An 18,569-nucleotide genomic window follows, 5' to 3' on the forward strand; every position below is an offset into this window, starting at 1 on the left:
ATAACCATTGACGAAAGTTGTCAATTCAATTCTATCTCAAATGCATAATCTGAAAATGAAGGTTTTCGTGACATTTGAGAGATTTGGATTTTCGGAGTGTAGACGAGAACATTATTCTTTTCGAAGGCCTAGGCTGTATGATAAAATCCGAAATAAAGACTTTATAAAACTTCCTGCGATAACGAGAAATTGAATAACATATTTGCACTTTGTCTTAAATTAGAAACCAATATTTATATCTTATATGAGCGTAGTTGATCATATCATAGGAATAAGTGACTTTCCACCTGCGCACACTAGTAAACGAGTATAGCCATGTAAAGTTGCTTCAGTTCCATCCAAACTACAAATGATCGCATCTCGATGTTCACAATCTTTTAAATTCTTGGTCACTAGTTAAAAGTATATTTAGAACCTAACTTTTTTTTTCTTCATCTATAATTTATTTGACACGGCGCAAATACAATTTAATGTTTAACGGCGCCAATTATATCTGGTAGCTTACTTTCTAAAGTATCTTAATAACTAAAAGCAAATTTTTTATCCTCGCTGTCGACTACGAGCTGGTTTAGAACCTAATGTTAATCATCAAATAAAAGTTCAACTGAAAAATTTTCCAGCTGTTCAAAACGTAGCATTGCAAACAAAACAGCGATTTTTTATGTTTTCTGCATCTGCAATATCTGCGTCGCTAATTGTGTTACATTTGCACACTGTGGAATCAGGTTTTGCTTCAATGCTCCCCGAAAGCTGTAAAAGCTTCTTATTTTTCGCAAATCTGGGCTCAACGTACAATTGATTATATATTATAAAGAAAGTGTGGACGGAAGCTTCGCAAGCAAGAAAAGAAGCTAAGTACCCGATCAGAAGTGCATAACTAAAAAATTACAAAATTCTAATAACGGGAGATAAAAATAACATATTTTGATACGATTTAGTATTTTCCCATTTGCTTTGGATAACAAAGTTGAATTTGAATGAGTTATGATAACAAATCATGTTCTGAAACAAATCTAACAATTTTTTCGTCTCTATCACAACCTGTTGTTTATAACAATGGTTGTTATTATACTGTTCTATGTGCTATCTCATTTTGTTAGAAAGCTGATACGTTAGTAACAAAGTTTGATATGGGTTGGATATTAGTAGAATATTTTTTGTTATAATTTCTGTTATTTTAACACCTAACGGGATCAAAATTATAACACAACCTAAAAGGTTTTTCACATAACGAACTAACAGCCTCTGTTACATTTTTGTTTTGTCTTTCTGATCGGGTAAGCATTGCAATTTGCTCTAAAATTAATTTATTTACACCAGTTAAGACGCGCTACGAAAAGTGTAAAAATTATGCAAAGTTGTCGATGATTGTTGCTTTCCTTTGAAAAATAAATAGCGATACGAAAAAAGAGGGATAGAGAAGAAGAAAAAAGCATGGAGAGATAGATAAATTATCCAGAAAGTAAAATATCCCATGTCTAAAATATACTTTGGTCAAAACTCTACAGTTCAAGCAACCAATAAAAATCGCACTCAGTATGATTTTCATAGAGCTCCGGGGCTTTCATTTGACCATGCAAACATCAAAATCGGAATATGCGTACTGTAAAAAGAGTGTTTTTTTTGTAATTTTTTTTTGTTCGATTTTGATATACTACACATATAAACAACATATTTACACATCTATACATACAGGCTCACATTCACAAACATACAGAAATTGTTCAGCTCGTCGATCTGAGTCGATTGGTATACAACACATGGCCCTCCGTGTCATTCATTTTGCCTTAAAAGTTAAATGTCTCATATAAAAAATACTCTTTGATCAATAATTCAAAATCTAAGCCACTAATCAAAAATCCACTCGGTAGCATTCTGGGGGAGAACAGTAGCTTTCGTTTGCGTATAAGATCATCAAAATCGGATATGGCGTTCTGTAAGAAAGGTGCGTTAGTTTTTTGCGGCACATACATACAGACAACATACATACACACACACATACACACGAACAGACATTGCTCAGTTCGTCGAGCTGAGTCGAATGGTATATACGATTCGGCCCTCCGGATCTTGGATCTATTTTGCGTTTTTGGACCGATTTTATAACCTTTGTTTAGTATAACAAAGGTAAAACATAAAAAACACAGAACTTCTTGCCAAATCGATTACAGGGCCCTTCTCGATGCCTAATAAATAAACCAAATTTTATCGTAGCCACAAAAAGCTCAGTTCCAGCAAAGATTACTCTGCAGAAAGCAACCATTTGAATTGGGCCCACTCTCGGTGTAAAACCTTTCTCCTACAACATTAATCTGATAAATATATGCAATTCGTTCGTCGACAAAATGAAACAGAAAACTAGAGCCGAATAACGAGAGTCATCTTTCGCTGGCCCTTGTGTGAGAAACATTGGAGAACTTTTTCTCCTCTTTTGTTGTTTCATCGTTTGACATTGAGCCTGGTTGCGAAAAAGTTGGAATATACTACGAGAAAATAGCAAAACACACCCAGCAAAAAGCGGAAGAGCGACCACTATTTACCATTGGAAAAAAGTGCTTTGCTTTATGTGACTTATGCGACAGAGGGAGCAAACGGTCGGTGATGCTAGGATACAGACATATTTGGTGATGGGATGTTATATCACGTTCAATCGACAGTGAACGATTCAACTGTGATAATACTGGGAGAAACGAAAACGGACATTTGCATTTGACACATAAAAACAGTTTACATAAAAAAACCGATTATGATGCAACGATAGTCAATGGAAAAGCTTTCACGTTTCTTGAGAATGAATGCAGAGAGTATCCCAACCATATTGGGATACATTATTCGGATTCTTTTCACATCTCGCCTCTGTTCATATGCAAATTTGGTTCTAATTTTGTAATTGAATTGTTTTCTCCAGCTCAGCCTAGTCACTTTGAACGTGTTTTGTTGGAAGAAAGCTCGCGAAAGAAAAATTGCGAACAACCCAAATTTTGTCATCATGCATCATAAACCTATATTTGGCGAACTCGATTGTCAGAATATTTCTGTAACGTGCTTTTGTCTTCCGAGCCATGATTCCAAAAGCGGTGAGAAGATAAGAAGATTGTTGAGAATTTGTGACACTATTTGTAACAAATGTTAAACAGCGCTAGAAATTCATTCAATAAGAGGAATAAAATCACATAAAATAGCAATCAGAACAGTAACCTTAAAGAAATGGATAAAACATACACAAGTTCGGATTAAGCATGATAAGCTTTTCGCCTTCCCTCGCCGTGCGTCGCTATCGAAGTAGCTATCTTTTATTCGTAACTCTCTAGTACCCAGTGCCGTCTTTAGACGGCCTTCAGTTGAACCTCTTAAATGCTTCAATAAGTACTTAAAAAATGTTTATAAAGCTTCAAAGTGATTTTTTCGAAGTCCACCTGAAAATTAATTTGGGCACTAGAGGATTAAAACAATATCAATCATCTATTTTCGGCATCTACTTACCCATACCAAAGCAAAAGCGTCATGATTGCGTACGTTTCCAGGTAGTTACTCACAACGTGTTCAAGATTTACAAGATACGATACTGATCCAACAAGCCAGTTATCGTTTATTCGAATCCCGCGGCAGGAAATGAGTAGGGAGGCAATGGGAGATCACTATTAGGCTTGAACAGTTTTCTGTGAAATTGAATGAAGAAGGTCAATTTCGGAAATCGGAATGTAACGTTTAGCCAGTGCCTAATTTTTTTGCTCTTTATTTTTCGAAACAATCAGTAACTATTTAGAGATTTCTAGATGTATCATGCTAAACATTGCATCTGATAAAATCAACACGTCTAGTGATTTAAGTTTTCAACAGATAATGATCTTTATTTAGTATAACAAGGTAAATGCTAACATCCCTCATTCAGCGGAACATTATTCATTTCTTAACTTCCTCATACCTCCTAGTTTTGAACTAGGTAACACCTTCGAAAGGATGTCTACAGCTTGAAGGTTGGATACGACATGTTGCAATTTGATTAATTTCTTCTCCACCTGCTCACGTACAATAATGCCTGATATCCAAGAATAAATTATCACTCGTGCTCATATTTTTTGCAAGTCGATAGTGCATTTGAAAAGCACTATTCTGAATAACTTTGTATGACGAACATGTAGTGCTTAAGTAGCATTACAACATTATCGAACAGAGTATTATTGTACTTAAACACCGGAACTGTGAGAGCACATTCCAGTAAATTATCATTTTCATTGTTCTCATTGCTCCGCTTTTTGAGTACGAGTAATAATCTCTTCGACCAAGTTGTAGTACTACTTGAGAACTTCAAGATTGTCATACAAAGTTGTTTGGATATGTACCTTTTAAATGAGCTATCGGCTTGCGAAAAAATTGAAGAGGTCGTTTATAAGACACGACCGCAAGGTTAACAAAGAATTATGACCAGGCTTCGAAATGGTCACGGTAGAACCACTTTTTACTGCGATAATCGTTTTCTTATTCCTCTGACGCTACCCTTGTTCACTGTCTTAATACAATCTGTAACAAACATGTCAAACGAGCACCGCCACCATGACGTTTTTTTCCTCAAACGTATTTTGACATTTTTTCCAGAAATGAGAATTTCGCACGTTGGGTGCTGATATTTCAGAAATTATTTATACCATTTATCTTGTCATGATATTTCTCAACATAAATAGAACGAAGTAGACATAAATAGGCCGAAATTATATCGCCAAATGAATGACAGTGTGCACTTCTTTGATGCGCGAGTGTCGAATGAGCATTCTTTTCTTTGTTTGAGAAGCGACGGTTGTTTTACATTAACGAGCGAAGGCCTACTGTGACGCACGCTAAGGAAGCGAGATTAATTGAAAATGCTGACCGTTTCGAAGCCTGATTATGACAACCTGTCTTATCAAAGTATTTTTTTTTTTTCAATTGGTTTGGGAATACACATTTGATTGGGATTCATCAATTTAACGCAGTGAAGCGGTAAATTTTGTTCTTTAGACTTCCTTTTTTTTATTAATTGATTGGCAATCTTCAAGAGAAGCGTTAAATTTGGATTACCATTTACCGATGACACGGAATAATTGTAGTTCTCTTGTTATTCTTCGCTCCGCACACACTGCAAGAAACAACCAAGGCATTAGGATCAAGCACACACGCTACCGGCGCACTCACAGCTATTAGCAATGGCCAAATTGAAAGCAAACGAGACGCGACAGATTCGTACAAAATTACTAATATATCCGAACAGTTCAGCAATACTATGCAAGGTCCGTCTGCTGTGGAACGCTGCGATCGAATGAGTCGCCTGTTCAGCCTTGCTGCATTGAAATCAACTGCTGCTCTACTGGCTGCTGGTCGAGCCAATTTCCAGTAAGAATCAACTGTCTTCTTGCTGCAGTAATCTAAACACATAAAAATGCAGCTCTGTCTGTCTGTCTAATCCATATAGGCTTGGAAACTACTGAACCGATCGGCGTGAAATTTTGTATATGGGGGTTTTGGAGGCCGAGAAAGGTGACTAAGATAGTTCGAGACCCCTCCCTCTTCTGGAAGGGAGGGGTCCCATACAAATGAAACACAAATTTCTGCACATCTCGGAAACTAACCAAGCAAATGGAACCAAATTTGGCATGTGGATGTTTTTAGTAGTAACAAATATGCCCACATTGGTTCGACACCCTTCCCTCTTCTGGAAGGGAGGGTTCCATACAAATGAAATATAAATTTCTGCACATCGCAAAAACTAACCCAGTGAATGGAACCAAATTTGGCAGGTGGATATTTTTAGCGGTAATAAATATATCCATAATAGTTTGACACCTCTCCCTCTTTTATAAGGAGGGGAGGGGGGGTTCCATACAAATAAAACACAAATTTATCCACATCTCAAGAACTACCCAATTAAATGGAACCAAATTTGGCAGGCGAATGTTTTAGGGGTAACAAATATTTCCCTAATGGTTGACACCCCTTGCTCTTCTATAGGAGAGGAGTCTTATACAAATGAAACACAAATTTCGCACAGCTCGAGAACCAATCAACCAACTGCAACCAAATTTGGCAGGTGAATATTTTTAGGGGTAACAAACATATTCATAATGTTTCGACACTGTAAGGAAGGGGTTCCACACAAATGAAACAGAAATGCACCTCTCGAGAAATAATTAAGTAAATGGAACCAAATTTGGCATGTGGATGTTTTTGGGAGCAAGAAATATTTTCATGGTGGTTCGACACGCCCCCTCCACTGCTTGATGGGAGGGCTCTTATACAAATCAAACACAAATTTCTATGGTGGTTTGCCACTCCTCCGAAAGGGAAGGTAGGTTTCCAATACACACTAAACAGAAATTTCAACCAGGTTTCCCGAAAAAACAGCCTAAAATGATCATGTCGATGCACAGAAGCCAAAACTCGACTCCAGATGCCATTGATAAATTTAAGATGAAAACTTCCGGTTTCTACCCGGAAAATGTCTCCAAATACCATTTTGAAATCCAAGATAACGACTTCCGGTGTCTGAAAAACAGCCGAAAATGACCAAATACCACCCAATATGGGTGTTTCTTTAACCAAAATGACGCTCAGAGGCCATAAATTGTCTCCAAATACCATTGTGAAATCCAAGATGGCGACTTCTGATTTCTGAAAAACAGCGGCAAATGACCAAATACTACCCAATATGGGTATTTCCGGAATTGTTATGATTCACTGGAGCCAGAAATTGACCTGAGACAAAATTTTGAATTGTAAGATGGCGACTTCCGGTGTCAAAAAAACAGCCGAAAATGACCAAATAACACCCAATATGGTTGTTTTTTAACCAGAATGATGCTCAGAGGCCAGAAATTGTTTCCAAATGTCATTTTGAAATCCAAGATGGCGACTTCTGATTCCTGGAAAACAGCCGAAAATGACCAAATAACACCCAATATGGATGTTTCCGGAGCCCTAATGACGCTCAGGGGCCAGATATTGTCGTCCAACGCCTTTTTGAAATCTAAGATATGAGGCGAACCAGCCGCAGGCTGAGGACCTCAAAAATACAGACAAAAAAAAATCCAAGATGGTGACTTCCAGTTTCTGAAAATCAGCGGAAAATGTCCAAATACCAAATGGGTATTTTAGGTATTTTAGGAATCGTGATGATACGCTGATGCCACAAATCGATCTCAGAGAACATTTTGAATTGTAAGATTGGAAAATTTCTGGAAAACAGCCAAAAATGGGCGATTTCAACCCAATATGAGTATCTCCGGAACCAGAATGATGCACTGAAGCTGAAATTTGACCACAGACGATGGCGACTTCCGGTGTCAAAAAAACAGTCGATAATGACCATATACCATTCAATATGAGTTTCCCTGGAACCACAATGATGCAAGAAGCTAAAAATTGACCTCACACACCATTATGAGTTGTAAGATGGCAACTACCGGTTTCTAAAAAACAGCCGAAAATAACACTCAATATAGATGTTTCATAAACCAGAATGACGCTCAGGGGCCCGCAATTGTTTTCCAATGTCATTTTGAAATCCAAGATGGCGACAGCCTTAAATGACCAAATATCACCCATGAGTATCACTGAAACCAGAATGATTCAAGGAGTTAAAAATTAACCTCAAACACCATTTTTAATTGTAAGATTGCAACTTCTGGGAAGCAGCCTGACCCTGGACACCATTTTGAATCAAAGACTAAATAACACCCCCGTATTGGGTGTAGTATGTAGTGTGTACAGAATCCAAAAGTCGAGGATGTTGTCATTTCGATAAAACCAATCATTTCAAACGATTTGTCCTTCGACTTTGATCATATCCTATAACCGATTCGTCGTGCATTTGCAGACTTTAAGCAAATCGCAAGGATTTAATGATTTTGGAATCTTCAATATTATTTAATTAAACACAAAAATGGGCGGGACGAAGTTTGCCGCGTCAGCTAGTCGGTTATACAATCAAAACTAAATTTCTGCATGCTAGCTTTTATACATGACTACTGAGAGTTAAACTTCCGATAGGCGTCTTTGTGTTCTATAGCGAGTAAAACCCCAACAACAATCGGTTATCGGCTCTTCATTTCATATTTATATTTTTCTATTCGTCATCTGACTTTTTAGGTTTTAATTGAGTGTGAGGGAGAAGAGCTCATTTGAGGCGTTCCTTGCGAAACCCTCAAGTGCTCGTAAAAACTCCGCATCTTTCGGTTCAAAATGTACAAGTCATGAATTAAGTCTAACAAAAGCATAAGAATACTACAAAACTGACACTGACTAAGCCTAACTATAGTAAATTTTGAACTCAAGGCTAACACATTTCAACATTCGCTTAAGTTTATTTTTGAAAATAACACTTGATTTAATAGAGTCAAACAATTCAAATACATTGTTAAAGACGCTACACATCCCTCTTATGGGTTCATTTTGACCTTATCCAGTACGTTGAAACAGAAGGCGCAGGAAGTGTCGTGATCTCAGATTTCTGTAGGGCACATTCTTGTGAATTCCTGTTAGTATATTTGAAGCGTCTATTTCACCGATTAGTAATTTTCCTACATAGACATATCGCTTCTCTTTGCCAGTGTGTCAAAACCAAGTAATTGGCATCGATTGGCATATGGTGGCAAATGGTCAGGTCGCCATGGGAGTGATCTTAAAGCTGCACTGCACTGATTCAGTTTGTTTGATCCTAATGTCAGCGTAGGGAATCCATACAACAGCCGATATTTCCAAAATGGAACGAACTAGCGAAACATAAGTTACTGCAATCTGCTTCGTTGTATCCGGAAAACTTTAAATCGTTTCTATTCCGGTATGACAGCTTTTGCTTTTGGTCCAGCTTATTCCATACCCTGTTCGCTTGCCTCAGACCGCAGAAGGCCTTTTTCAGTCTGCAGTTCTAGAAGCCCCCTGACTGCTTCATAAATATTTCCTCATTGTTCAAGTCGCCCTGGAGATGCGCCGTCTCAGCGTTCATTTGGCGTACTTGCAAATCGTACTGCGCTGCCAACGCTAGATTGTTGAGAAGCGAACGACAGGCGAATAGGTTTCGCTGTAATCCACATCTCTGACTTACGAGTAACATTTAGTCACAAGCCGCGTCTTATACTGGTCGGTTGACCCATCAAAGTTTATTTTAAGCTTGAAAGCCCAGATGTTTTCCAATGCTTTCTTCCCTTTCAGTAGGTTAATGAGTCTCACTATCGCATAGTACCTGCTACTCCGTCTACATAGCTGCTACTCACTGGTTGCGATCCGTCCGATCAAGTGCCTGCTATACTATTTTGTCAGCGAAAGATTGCTGCCGCTATCGGGAATAAAATTAAATTGGCCTTGGACGCTCCCAGTCACTGTATCCAGACGACAGCGCGGTGTTGACTGAACTTCCGGACTGGAGCGATTCGTTCGAAGGATGACGTATCTGTGAAGGGACAAATGTCTGAGGAAGGACGCTGTGCATGGACGTTTGGATTTCGAGAAAGTTGCGAGTGAAATGCGACCGGTTGTTTTTGATGGTTTTCTGGGCGTTCGGAATGCCGATGGTATTGATCAAGGGAGCTGTCACAGCGTGCGTTGGCCACAGTTCATCAGCATCAAGCATCATACGATATAATAATAGTTCCATTCAGAATGCCCGTATGGCACAGAAAGCGTGGAAAACTCTCTATACGGCGGATGATGCAGTTGGAGGATTGGTTGTTGGTTGAGGAATACGTGGACGAAATGTTCATGAAGAGTCAGAAGCTGATATCGGATTTCCGATCGACGATGAGTGGCTGTCCGTGGTTCCATGATGGACCTGCCCAAGAAGTACGAGCCGATGGTAATGGGCATGGACGCATCCGGTATCAAGTGGACCGACGATTGGGTAAAAACAAAAATACTCCAGGACGTGACGATTGATGGTCGTTCAAGCGATTAAATCACACGAAACTTACGAAGGAGGACAAATCTCAAGCCCAGTGTTACGATTGCGAGAAGCGTGGTCATTTTGATTCGAAATGCCAGCAGCAGCAACCATCATCCAAAAACGGTACCGTAAAATGTAGGGAGCTACGTAGCCGCTGAGTCTTTGGTAAGCGGGTAGTCGTGATTTCGAATTTTAGTAGAATCAGGGCCATTCGAAGTCAACGGACTACGAGACCTCGCAAATACCTCTTTACAAAAATAAATCCCTCTTTCAATAAAACTGGTTAGAGGGCCATTTAGTTGAAACCTCTCTAGAAAATTATAGTTGGCGATATTATTGGCGTGAGGCTGCAAGGCTCTATTCCGAGCGTGAAAAGGAAGGGCATACACACAAGCACGAATCATAATAATCATGTCACTTACTCTCACTATTTGCTATTAATAGAAGTGCGGAATACAGCAAACAACCGGGTGATATCACAAAAGATCAATGTTTCTGGGCGCATTGATAAGTCTATACAGAAAAAAAACCGAAATAAGAAGCTCCAATGGCAGTGAAACGGTTAGGCAGTACATCAGAAGAGTGGGTCCTCGGTTCTGAAGCAGGAGTTCATATGTGCAATGCAAGTGTCATATTTCATCTATGTGGCGGACGCATCCGAGTTGGAGGTTGTAGCTGTAGGCAAAGTAGCAGTGGATGCTGATGTGAACAATGAGTGCTCTATAACTACATCAGAGTCTATGTTTATATAGAGTCGTGCAGAGAGAAAATCTATCGATTCGGCAACACAGTTTACAAGCTGAAACGATTTGGTCAATCCAGTGCATGTGTGGCTCTTCAGGCCACTAATTGGGAGCCTTGGTGTATACGGTTAGGTCATTTGAATGTGGACAGCGTCAAGTGACTATCCAGCATGGTGATAGAAAGGGCTAGAGCATGGTGATAGGAATCTCTGCACTGAAAAGACTTCCTGAGTGCCAAGGAAGAGACTTTTAGCGAATTCCAAGAATTCAAAGCGTACACAAAGAAACAAACGAAGAAGGCGTGAAAGTACCTCGAACCGACATCGGCAAGGATTTAGTCGGTGTGCAGTTTGAAGGTTAGGCATCGTACACAAATTACGTAATGCTAAAAACCTAGATCTCAGACCCCCTCCCCCCTATGTAACGATAAGTAACGTTAGATATGACTGGGCAAGAAGTTTTGGATCGAAGCGTCTTCAACGGAGGTTTGACTGCTGTCCACGTACCTTTTTCGATCATTACTATTAGTTGGGGTTACCCTATTCACATTAATATTATAGCTAACTGCAGAAGGTAGCTAGCTACTCTTCGGGTTGCTTGATTTGCCCGGCAGACCCTTACAAGGTGGTATGTACCTCTATCGAAGAAAAATCTTCCAGCTGTCGGTAGTGATGATTCCTAGGGTGGTCGTCTGAAGCTGTTTGCTAATAACAAAATTGGTTTAATCAAGGTTTATAGTGCTTATTACAGCGAAAACAGTGCTATAAAACTTGGATAAAACCGGTTTTGTTACTTGGGTTTTCAGCTGCTCTTGCAGCTCGCGGTTTCCACCGGCTGCTGAGAAGGTCGCATTTTTTCATAACTTGCCTGGGCCCATAACCTGATAAAAAACACCTCTAGTCGTAAAAACTAACATGAGCACGTAACGTTGACACGAAAAGATTTCGCTGATAGCCTTCATACAATTGTAAGGATTACAATAATGAATGTGTCGTGGATAACTTTCTTACTACATTCTGTGCCGAACACGCATCAGTATCGGACGTGTGATCGGTGATCGCTCCGATAGAATATAGAACAAAAGACGTGTGAACAAGTGTTGGCATTGTTTGCCTGGTCGAGTGAAATAAATCCGGGTTCAAGGTCGCGCCTTTGTGCAACTGTTTCGCATCGTGACTACCAGCTGGTGCGTAAGCCGATTTGGCTGCTGGCTGAATTGTGCTACAGCAGTGAACGAGACACAAAAGAGGAAAAAGAAGAAGCCATCAGTTGACAGTGAGTTGTATCGCTGTGTGGAGTGATCTCACACCTGGCTCGCTGCTGGTGGCTGTTTGGTGCTGCTGTATTGGTGCTGCTGGCTGTAACGGCTGCAACTTCGAACGATCGGACAACCAACCTTACTGGAAGGGAGAAGTAAAAAGGTACGTGCTCTTGTCGGCGCTAGTGCGCTAAACTTAGCGGGATGGATGTAGATCCCTCGCCTCCCGCGCCACCATCCCCGAACCCCTCTGACCCTGACCCTTCTGTTACCCCCTCCCCTGTTCATTCTTCAGTCTCCCCTCGCCCCAGGCTTTACCCAGACGGAGCCCAGGGCAGCTATACTGTCTATTTACGGCCAAAGGCGGGAAAGGAGTACAAGGGCGTGACCGAAATTTCCAAGGTCCGGCCTAACAAGCTCCGTGTCGTGGTCAGTAACCTGAAAGAGGCCAACGATATAGCTTGCTCTGAGCTCTTCACACGCGAGTATCGCGTTTACATACCCGCACGAGACGTGGAGATCGACGGTGTCATAACCGATTCGAGTCTGTCCGTCGAGTGTATACTGCAAAGTGCCAAAGGGTGCTTTAAAAACAAAACCTGTCCCGATGTAAAGGTGCTCGACTGCAAGCAATTGCGGTCAGCATCGATCATCGGTGGCAAAACAGTATACACCCCGTCAGACTCGTTTCGAGTTACGTTCGCCGGGTCAGCGCTACCAAGCCACGTCTCGATCCACCAGGTTCGTCTCCCTGTGCGATTATATGTGCCTCGCGTCATAAACTGCCTGAATTGTAAGCAGTTAGGCCACACCGCCGCCTACTGCTGCAATAAGGCACGTTGTGGCAAGTGTGGGGAGAATCATGCGGATGATTCTTGCAGTAAAAATGCTGAAAAATGCATTCACTGTGGGGAGAGTCAGCATGAGCTCTCGACATGTGCGGTGTACATGCAGCGCAGGGATAAAATAAAGAGGTCTCTCAAAGAGCGTTCGAAGCGTTCTTACGCTGAGATGCTGAAGAAGACCGTTACCACTTCTCCCATTACATCAAACCCTTATGATCTGTTGTCCTCTGATGAAACCGATTCTGACGATTCACCAGCGGGAACATCTTACGCCAATCCTGGGGAGTCTAGAAAGAGGAAAAATATTTCCTCTCCTAAACTTCCCAGAAAAGGTCCTAAGATTTCTCAAAGTGAAATGAAAGTTACAAGCAAACCAAACAGTGCTGCGGAAAAACCGAAGCAAACTCCTCCTGGGCTTGCAAATTTAAAGTCCCAGAAGGAGTTCCCAGCACTGCCAGGAACATCTAAAACCCCAGTTGTTCCTTTTGCACATCCAGTTGATGAAACAAACTCTGGATTAGTGAAATTTTCTGACATTGTGGACTGGATTTTTGAAACTTTCAATGTACCCGATCCAATTAAAATTTTTCTTACAGCATTTCTCCCAACAGTTAGATCATTTTTGAAGCAGTTGACTGCCCAATGGCCCCTCCTTGCAGCGATTGTATCCTTCGATGCCTTATTCAACTGCGTATATGAAGGATTCTATCTCTGTCTTACAGTGGAATTGTAGAAGTATTTTACCAAAAATTGATTCGTTTAAAGTTTTGATAAATAAAAACAAATGCGATGCATTTTCCCTTTGTGAAACTTGGCTTACTTCAAATATTGATCTCAACTTCCATGATTTTAATATTATTCGCCTTGATCGAGACACCCCATATGGAGGAGTACTTTTAAATTAAAATTAAAAGTGCTATTCTTTCTATCGTATTAACCCCCCCTCGATTCCAGGCATCGGAGTTGTCGCATGTCAAATGACAATACAAGGTAAAGAGCTTTGTATTGCCTCAATATATATTCCTCCCAGAGCACAGGTTGGGCAACGGCTGCTCTTTGATTTAATAGAACTTCTTCCCTCGCCACGTTTGATTTTGGGAGACTTCAACTCTCATGGCGTGGCTTGGGGTTCCCCTTACAATGATAACCGCTCCTCTTTAATCTATAACCTTTGCGATGACTTCGACATGACTATTTTAAACAACGGCGAAATGACACGTATCCCGAAACCTCCAGGGCGCCCAAGCGCTTTGGATCTATCCTTATGTTCGACGTCGCTACGGTTGAATTGCACATGGAAGGTAATCCTCGATCCTCACGGTAGCGACCATTTGCCTAATCTTATTTCAATTAATAACGGGTCAACTCGCATGCGACCAGTTGACATTCCGTATGACCTCACACGGAATGTCGATTGGAAGTTATACGAGAAAATGATTTCAAAAGCGGTCGATTCGATTCAACATCATCCACCACTTGAAGAATACAACCTCCTCGCGGGCTTGATTCTCGACGCCGCGTTGCAAGCCCAAACGAAGAAATATCCCGGCGTAACGATTGAAGAACGGCCTCCCACTCCGTGGTGGGACCAAGAGTGCTCCGATGTCTACACGCAAAGATCCGACGCGTTTTTGGCCTACCAGAAGGGAGGTATACCTGGCGACTATTTACGGTATTCGGAGCTTGATACCAAGCTTAAAAGCTTGGCTAAAGCAAAGAAACGCGGATATTGGCGTCGGTTCGTGAACGAGACGTCGAGGGAGACATCGATGAGCACTCTTTGGAACACAGCCCGAAGAATGCGGAATCGCGTAACGGTCAACGAAAGCGAGGAGTCTTCAAGTCGGTGGATATTTGATTTTGCCAGGAAAGTATGTCCGGACTCTGTTCCTGAGCAAAATATTGTTCGTGATGCGTCTCCGGGCCACGACGCGATAGAATCACCTTTTACGATGGCAGAATTTTCAGTTGCCCTCCTGTCCTGTAACAATAACGCGCCTGGGTTAGATAGAATCAAATTCAACTTGTTGAAGAATCTACCCGGCAATGCCAAGGGGCGCTTGTTGAACTTGTTCAATAAGTTCCTGGAGCAAAACATTGTACCGCAGGATTGGAGGCAAGTGAAGGTGATCGCCATCCAAAAACCAGGGAAACCAGCTTCTGATCACAACTCTTATAGGCCGATTGCAATGCTATCCTGTATCCGGAAATTGATGGAAAAAAATGATACTCCGTCGTTTAGACCATTGGGTCCAATCAAATGGCCTACTATCGGATACTCAATTTGGCTTCCGCCGTGCCGAAGGGACGAATGATTGTCTTGCGCTACTTTCAACAGATATTCAGCTGGCGTATGCTCGCAAAGAACAAATGGCGTCCGCTTTCTTGGACATTAAGGGGGCTTTTGATTCCGTTTCTATTGACATTCTTTCGGGCAAACTTCACCGACAAGGATTTTCTCCAATTTTAATCAATTTTTTGCACAATTTGTTGTCCGAAAAGCACATGCATTTTACGCACGGCGATTTGGCAACTTTTCGCATTAGCTACATGGGTCTTCCCCAGGGCTCATGTTTAAGCCCCCTTCTTTACAACTTTTATGTAAATGACATCGACGAATGTCTGGCAAATTCATGCACGATAAGACAACTTGCAGTCGACAGTGTAATCTCTGTTACAGGAGCCAAAGCTGCCGATTTGCAAGGACCATTGCAAGATACCTTGGACAATTTGTCTGCTTGGGCTTCACAGCTAGGTATCGAATTCTCTCCGGAGAAGACTGAGATAGTAGTTTTTTCTAGGAAGCATGAACCTGCTCAGCTTCAAACACAATTAATGGGTAAAACGATTTCTCAGGTTTTGGTACACAAATATCTTGGTATCTGGTTCGGCTCTAAAGGCACCTGGGGTTGTCACGTGAGGTATCTGATGAAAAAATGTCAACAAAGAGTGAATTTTCTTCGTACAATAACCGGACAATGGTGGGGAGCCCATCCAGGAGACCTTATAAGGCTTTACCAAACAACGATATTGTCTGTTATTGAATACGGGTGTTTCTGCTTCCGCTCCGCAGCAAACACACTTCTGATCAAACTGGAGCGAATACAATATCGTTGTTTGCGTATCGCCTTAGGTTGCATGCAGTCGACCCATACGATGAGTTTGGAGGTTCTAGCTGGAGTACTACCATTGAAAAACCGCTTCTGGAGCCTGTCTTCTCGTATTCTTATCAAATGTGAGGTCTTGAACCGTCACGTGATTGAAAATTTTGAAAGGTTAATCGAACTTAATTCTCAAACCCGTTTTATGACATTGTATTTCAATCACATGTCCCAAAATATTAACCCTTCTTCGAATATTCCAAATCGTGTCGACTTATCAAATACTTCTGATTCTACTGTGTTTTTCGATACATCCATGATAGAAGAAACTCGTGGAATCCCGGATCATTTACGCGTGCAGCAAATCCCCAAAAATTTTTCCAATAAATATCGAAACATCAACTACAACAATATGTTCTACACTGACGGATCACTTCTTGATGGGTCCACTGGCTTCGGTATTTTCAATAACAATTTAACCGTCTCCCATAAGCTCGATAATCCTGCTTCTGTTTACGTCGCAGAATTGGCTGCAATTAAGTACACCCTAGGGATTATCGAAAAAATGCCCACGGACCATTATTTCATCTTTACGGACAGTCTCAGTTCCATTGAGGCTCTCCGATCGATGAAAGATGTTAAGCACTCTCCGTATTTCCTGGGGAAAATACGGGAACATCTGAGTGCTTTATCCGAAAAATCGTTTCAGATTACCTTAGCGTGGGTCCCTTCTCAGCGGACTCTTTGGCTAAGGTGGGCGCAACAAACGGTGATATTTATGAAAGACCAATTGCTTTTAATGACTTTTTCGCACTTGTACGTCAGAATACGATCATCAGTTGGCAAAATGCTTGGACCAGAGGGGAATTGGGAAGGTGGTTACATTCCATAATCCCCAAAGTATCGACGAACCCGTGGTTCAAGAGGTTGGATGTAGGTCGGGATTTCATTTGCGTGATGTCCCGGCTTATGTCCAACCACTATAGATTTGACGCGCATCTCCGTCGTGTTGGGCTCGGGGAAAGTGGTATCTGTGCCTGTGGTGAGGGTTATCACGACACAGAGCATGTGGTTTGGTCATGCCCTGTACACCGTGACGCCAGGTCTAAATTAATAGCTTCCCTGCAGGCCGAAAGTAGCGTCCTCGTAGCTCGTAGCTCGTAGTCGGCAGCGAGGATAAAAAATTTGCTTTTAGTTATTAAGATACTTCAGAAAGTAAGCTACCAGATCTAATTGGCGCCGTTAAACATTAAATTGTATTTGTGCCGTGTCAAATAAATTATAGATGAAGAAAAAAAAACTTTCTTACTACGTACTACGATTAATCTATTATCATTATTATGCGTACAAAAGGCCTAATCCTTGGATTACTTCAGGTGTTTTGATTTAATTTGACTCCACTCGATTTCTTGACGGAAAATGACGCGTTGCATTCTATTATTTGAATTTTCGGTAAACAGTATTTTTATTAGGACTGAGTGATATTAATTTGAATGAGCTTTCGAAAAAACTAATTTCATCGAAACTCTATCCGAGAAGCACTTTTGTCTTTCTACAGACATTTCAATAACCTTCCCTGTACCTCAGTCTTGACTTGTATCAAGGAAAAGGCAACATGAGTAGGGTAATGTATCATGATCCGACCAATTTAGACTATTTTCAAGGTACATCGCTTTTCATGTCACATTTTCACCATTAATATAACATGTAATCATGAATAATATATATTTATCGGAAAAGTCTATCTGTCTAGTTTACAAAAATAACAATTTCTAGCAAATCTGACGTAAATTCATTTAAATATATCGTTTTTCCTGACAATAGAATTTGTATCATGATTGGACCAGGGTGAATCATGATCGGACCAAAAAATGTATCATAATCGGACCAGTGTGCTTCTGAGACTTCAAGCGATGTTCCGCTTCGCGTGCTGGGCTTTACATGCACGGTGGTTGGTTTGGGCTTGATAAATTAGATATTTTTTCGTGATTCTCAAACTATTGTCAAACATTTTTCAAATTATTGCGAAAACGTTATGAATTATATTCGAGCTTCCAATCCGACATATTTGCTTATCCAATTTGTGGGTGTTTTTTCGGTTGCAGTTTCGTTTTACCGATAGCTCATGCCACCCGCACAATTTTTAGAAACGATGTATGACCAACTTGTAGTCCCCAAGTAGTACTACAAAATTCCGAATATTGCAAACTTTTATACCTAAAGTGCGATATTCAGCCAATGGTACTTGTTACGGGAGTTACCTCACGGTGAAATATATTTCACTCTCACGCTCCCTTCATTTTTTGAGACCTATTTCCGATTCAATCTAAAGTGAAGTGACAAAATTTGCTCCGTGAAGTGAGATGGACAGCGAAGTGAAAATGAGAGTGTGACAGGTAAAATGAGTTTCCCAGCACAAAAATTTCTAAGTCCCAGAAAGTCAATTTTTCCAATATTTTTTTTCTCGAGAAAACACCAGATCTCGGCGTTTTACGCAAGTATGAGATATTTGGTATCAACAAAAATTTCCATATCGACAATTGCATGAATTGTGCCTTTCGTCATCAGTCGAAAAAGTGAGACTCAAAGCGGTCAATTTGAGACACTACTTTCTTAAGTTCGATTGAGTTGTAATTTTGTATGAGGACATTTTTCGGAGAGACGAAACTTTCAAGCCTTATCGCTAAATGAAATCCTAAGATTAGTTTTTTGCCT

The 18,569-nt window shown here is 40.8% G+C and overlaps 1 protein-coding gene across 1 annotated transcript in view; it reads left to right on the top strand.

Annotated features, from left to right (window-relative positions):
* LOC129727809 (WSCD family member AAEL009094) overlaps nt 1-18,569 on the top strand; it is a 116,923-nt gene that overhangs the window by 71,918 nt on the left and 26,436 nt on the right. The window lies entirely within an intron of this gene.

The sequence above is a fragment of the Wyeomyia smithii genome, chromosome 3, assembly GCF_029784165.1.
Source record: "Wyeomyia smithii strain HCP4-BCI-WySm-NY-G18 chromosome 3, ASM2978416v1, whole genome shotgun sequence".
NCBI classification, from domain to species: domain Eukaryota; kingdom Metazoa; phylum Arthropoda; class Insecta; order Diptera; family Culicidae; genus Wyeomyia; species Wyeomyia smithii.